Genomic DNA, 6,000 nt, shown 5'->3' on the forward strand with positions numbered 1-6,000 from the left:
TAATTTCACAAACTTTTGTAACAACTTAAAAAAAATACAAAAACGTCATAAGTAAAAAATGTACTAGTATATACATGAATGAGTTTTTTTTTCTTCAAATGTAAAATTTATTTAAATTTAACTTCAATTTTAATTTTTAGAAAAGGAGTTTGAGAAATTATGCAATTGTATTCTCCGCCCAAGTTAAAATTTAGTTCTGTGTTCCAATTGATTTTATTTGGTATTTATTTTTTCGAATTTGTATAAATTGATTTAAATTAATTTAAATTTAGTTTTATAATATTTTCGGTTAGTAAGAAATTATTAAAATTTACATAAGCTTATTTGAACTACAAGATTATTTGAAATATACATGTATTTCAAGTTTTTTGCACATCAGTTGTTTGTATGCAAATTATTTGAATTTTTTGGAGTTTTTATAAATTGATGTTGATTTGATGCAATTGCTTGTTTTTGTACAATGCTTTCTTCAAATTTACATAAATTTTTATGAATGTGTTTGACCTATTGATTTATTTTCGACGATTTGATACATATTTAGTTTACTTTATATGAGTTTGTTTTAATTTCTATGAGTTCAGTTAAAGTAATATAACTTTTTAAAAACATTTATTCATTAATTTAAATTTGTTTGAATTTTTTTTAATTTACAGTATATTACTTGTTACAAAATTTATTTAAAACTTTCATACAACAGGCTGCTAATGATAAAACTGTTAATAATTAACTCTGTACCATTAGATATATGTCATGACTCTTGATTGCTTGTAGATGAGTTTATTACCATCTCAATTGCTACTAAGGATCAAAATAAAGCTTCAAGATATATATTGTACATTCATTCCGCTTACGTGCAACAGTGTTGTAGATTTTAATAATTTCAAATAGGACAATCAATTTTTTCCTTCTATATGTTGTCCACGATAACAACTTATTGCAGCTTGAGTCTTCTAGCCAGAAGAACAGTACGATCAAAACCAAAGGTTTAAGGACAAGCAAAAGAGAATGAATCACTGAATCAAACATAAATTTTACGTGTAAACACACAAACACAAATCTTTCTGATTGTCGGATTTCTATAAAATTTTCAGCAACTAAATTTTGTATTGATTTTAGCAAAGAAAAAACTGAGCGAGCAGGGACATAGTACAAAGTACACGATACTCAAAGTATAGCGAGAGAAAGACTCTTTTCCAGTAAATAGACCCCACTAGACTATTTTGCAAAAGATACGGATAGAGCATACCTGAGTCGAACAGTAAGCAAAATATTAGTGTGCCTTGAAAATAAATAAACGTTTAAATGCTTGTCTTTTCATTTACCTCATACTTAGCCGATAAATACAAGTTATGTTTTATACTTTTACATTCAACGTAAGTAGTCTTCACATTCGATTTATTATTTTCCTCACATTTCGTAAGAAAATACTCACATTAATGACAATCGCAATGTTTGGGAGTCGAAATGCGTTTTAATTGCGCGCATGGTATTTATTTGTATCGCCTAAAGCAGTGGTTCTCAAACTGTGGTACGCGTACCACTAGTGGTACGCGAGAGCTTTTTAAGTGGTACCGCGTACCGCTGAACATGATTTTCGATGTGCTGTGAGTAATGTGTTGCCCCGGATAGACAAGCTTGTGCAGAAGAAACAGTTGCTTCTATCAAATTAAATTGTGTTTTCTTGCTATTCATTGGTGTTATGGTATAGTAATAACGGTAATAACTAATAAATACCGGTACATTTGAGTAAAATAAGTCATTCAGGAGCCAGGTGGTACGCAGTGTAGCAAAAAAAACGAACGAGTGGTACGCGATCGCAAAAAGTTTGAGAAACACTGGCCTAAAGCGTGCACTAATTCCTGCCCACGCGCCTGACTTGCGCTGATTGCTAGTAATTAAGCTCAACTTTTGTGCGTTTCTGCGAGGCAGAGACAGTATGACAGTGACAAAGGACGGACACTTTTTGAGCTAGGCTGTTTGTGAACATTTGTTTTACAGTACCCTTTTGATGATTATATGAGTACCGTCGGAAAATACAAATCGTTGACAGCAACTTGTCGAGTATAATCCGGCTATAAAGCAGGGGTTCTTAACCTATCCATAAGATGTTTTACTGTGATATTTTAAGTAAATATGTTGCTATACTACTGTACCGCATAGTGACGTCATAAGCAGTGCTGTAATGACTCGAGTCACGCTATGACAGGGGTGGGCAAACTGCGGCTCTCCGGCATGTTTTTTGTGGCTCTTCTAGTCGAATCGTAAAATTCCAAAAAAATTGTAAAGGCTACCAAGAGTACCGTTTATGAACGTTTCTGTATATTTTTTCTATTTATGCCAGAATTTCGTTTATGACGTAACAATAGACATAGAATCCGACATCGTTTTCAGGTATAGATTCTATACTCTATGGCAGGGGTCGGCAACCTGCGGCTCCGGAGCCGCATGCGGCTCTTTCATCCTTCTGATGCGGCTCTTATTAATTTTATTGCTGCAGTAGAAACAAACAGAAGAACACTCGCGTCTTTATCTCACTGAGCACATTATAGTAATCACATTAATTAAATCTTACTGAATTAACTGCTTTTATAAATGCGACACATGACAGTTTTGTTACAGAGTGTCGTTTTCGTTTTATTGTGAAAATAGTTTTGCGGCTCCCAGTGATTTTTATTTTGTGGAATATCGGTTAAAATGGCTCTTTAAGTGCAAAAGGTTGCCGACCCCTGCTCTATGGCAAAGGTGGTCAAAGTGCGCCTCGCCGACATGTTCTTTATGGGTCTACTAGCTGAAAACTAATATCCCAAAATAACTACTAATAATATAATAACCAAATTGACAATCATTACTGATTTTGCGGCTCGCTGGTGTTTATAGTTTTCCGCAAGTGACTCTTTCATTGAACAAGTTTGCCCACCTCTGCGCTATGACAATTGTGATGGCGATAAAGACAGCTTTAGATAATAAAACTGGGTATTTTTTTATGCAATTACAACTCTCTGTGATAAGTATCAACTAGGCTAATTTCGTAAGCAGTTGTTAAACAGTTGAATGCAACGCACAATGTGATCTCAGAATATTTTTTAGGTTAAAGGCATTGACTCGACTTTACTCAAGTCACAGTTTAAATCAACTCGACTCGAGTCACAACAACACAAATTGACTCGACTTCATTTGAATCACAACTTAACAACACAACACAACTCGAGTCAGAAAAAAGTGACTTGCTTGCAACCCTGGTCATAAGACACTGCAGTTTCCACTAACCACATATAATTATTAGCATTCTATATAATTTTAGGGCATTTTCCTAAGAAATAATACCCTTAGTCTTATATATGAGCACTTCATACGTGACACTGTGGCGTTTGGATATAAGCAAATTAAACAAGTTCTATAATTGGCATTTGTTAAGCAATTTTTGTGTCTCCGGTTAAATTCTATACAAATTTGAATGTATAGTAATCTAGTAATCCTAGTAATCTAATCCTAGTAATCCGTATTCAATCGTAGTTCCAAATCGACATGTGACGTAGTTAAGTGTGTCAAGTGGTTTTCTGTACCCGGTGCAAAATCGATTTTAATTCTTTGTGATAAAAGCTTAGAATGTAACATGGACGTAGATACGTGTCATTGTATGGCTAGTTTGGCACTCGCCCATTGGTCAAAATATGGGAGTATAAAACCTAATGTTTGGTCTAAATCGCTCTCTTCTCTGGGAGTTATTGCTTCTGTTCTGCTGAATTGAAGTTATTGCTGAATTATTCGGAATTGGAATGATTACTGAATTCGAGTTATAGCTTGGTTTAAATGTGGAAAGATGGTATAAATGTTTCTAATTGATACAACCTATTCGGACAATATAACAATTAGACCTTATGAAGCTGGTGTTGATTTGAAGAAACATTTTAGAGACAGTAAACGCAACGGAGTCAAAGACAATTATCTCGGAGTCTAACAGTAAGACTATTAGTCTTGGCTTTAGGCCAACCTACAAGCAAGCCACACCGCCATCCCCACAACACAACGCGCCACAAGCTTAAATGTCTTATTTTGTCAAACCTCATATACGAAACGTAAAACGCTAAGCTATCTTTGCTCCAGTTTGGTTCCTTGAAATGTGAAGACATAATTTTTGGATATTCTTTAAATATGCTTTTGACTGAACCTTATTAATTTGTTTCATTATTGACAGGTGACCAGCGGCAAAAAGCATTTTTATTAAATGCGTTTGGTTATACAATAAAAATTGGATTGTGATCGGCGAGTTCTGGAAAACGACAATGCTTATGTAATTCCCATCCATATTATATCGATTTTCATCAGGATGCGTCACAGAAAAAAATTTATCCGCACCCTCTTAAAAGCGTTTTGCGCTCACACCGGCTTCCTATACCGCAGAAGTGCTGAATAAAATAGAATAATATGTTACAATGACTTTTATCTTTGTTTGTCACTTTTTGCAATAAAATTGCTGATGCAAGTCACAAAATAAAAATGACATTGAACCGCAGGATTTTTGTGGAATTGAAATGTCATATAACGGCTATATTGTTGAATCAGGGATCTCTTACAATATGTTCTTTGGGCAAAATTGACTTTGACGGTGACATTGACGGTTATTGTGCATTGTAATATGTTATTGTAACATAGTTATCCTAATCACTAGTGTGTATACTGTATACGCCATAGTTGGTGCCTCCACTATTTATCACAAATACTGTAATCGAAGGGAGTGTAGAGGCATGACTTTCTAATGACATTATTGTACTTTTATTTGATTCGTACTGTTTGCCTTTTAGTGCACTTGTGGGCCAAAATATTTTGCCCTCTGTTGGCCACAGATACGGGATTCCGATCCCTAGGATGGAGTTTCTTTTGTGCGGTTTTCTTTAAACATCCATTTGTTGTGCACTTAAGATATTCATTGTCATTTTAATCTAACCATGTCACTTTATATATTTATTTCGGCTATTAATATATGTGTTTTTACTGTTAGGGAACATGTCCTCTACATCTTTTGACAGTGTAAGGTACCTGTACCGAATAAGGCCCACCTAACACTTTTTTGAAAATAACTCAAGAACCATAAATGAGAATAGACTGAAAAATCGTATTGTATTAGTGAGGGTATATGACTACAACATATTCAAACCACAATAACTGACAACCCCTCAAAAAAATTTTATAAAGAAATTAAAAATTCCAAAAAATGGGCCTTATTAGGAGCATAGGCTCCTAATAAGGCCCACCAATTTTGTGAGTATTTTGATTCAAAACATAGTAATAGACAACATATAACATTATTAGAAATTTCACATTTTAAGTTGTACAAACATTTAAAAAGATTCCATTAGGCCAGGGGTCGGCAACCTGCGGCTCCGGAGCCGCATGCGGCTCTTTCATCCTTCTGATGCAGCTCTTATTAATTTTATTGCTACAGTAGAAACAAACAGAAGAACACTCGCGTCTTTATCTCACTGAGCACATTATAGTAATCACATTAATTAAATCACATTAATTAAATCTTACTGAATTAACTGCTTTTATAAATGCGACACATGACAGTTTTGTTACAGAGTGTCGTTTTCGTTTTATTGTGAAAATAGTTTTGCGGCTCCCAGTGATTTTTATTTTGTGGAATATCGGTTAAAATGGCTCTTTAAGTGCAAAAGGTTGCCGACCCCTGCATTAGGCGCATCAAAGTAATTGCAACAATTTGCCAACTGATGACTGGAACCACTCTTGAAGTCTGGACATCAATTAGCCAAGCATCTTGTATGGGCCTTATTAGGCGCATGTGGCATCCACGAAAAAAACGTCACATTTTTATCATCAGAAAAGTTTTAGCAAAAAAAAGTGCATTATCCTTTTCAATACTAAGTTGGTTGTTACATGAAAACTTCAGCCGGCAGACAACAGTTCATTTAACCGGCCAAATTCTCACTTACTTTTTTTCTAAATTAACAAAACCACCTTAACTGCAAGTATCAAATTTTT

Source organism: Clavelina lepadiformis, chromosome 9, assembly GCF_947623445.1.
Source record: "Clavelina lepadiformis chromosome 9, kaClaLepa1.1, whole genome shotgun sequence".
In the NCBI taxonomy this organism is placed as follows: domain Eukaryota; kingdom Metazoa; phylum Chordata; class Ascidiacea; order Aplousobranchia; family Clavelinidae; genus Clavelina; species Clavelina lepadiformis.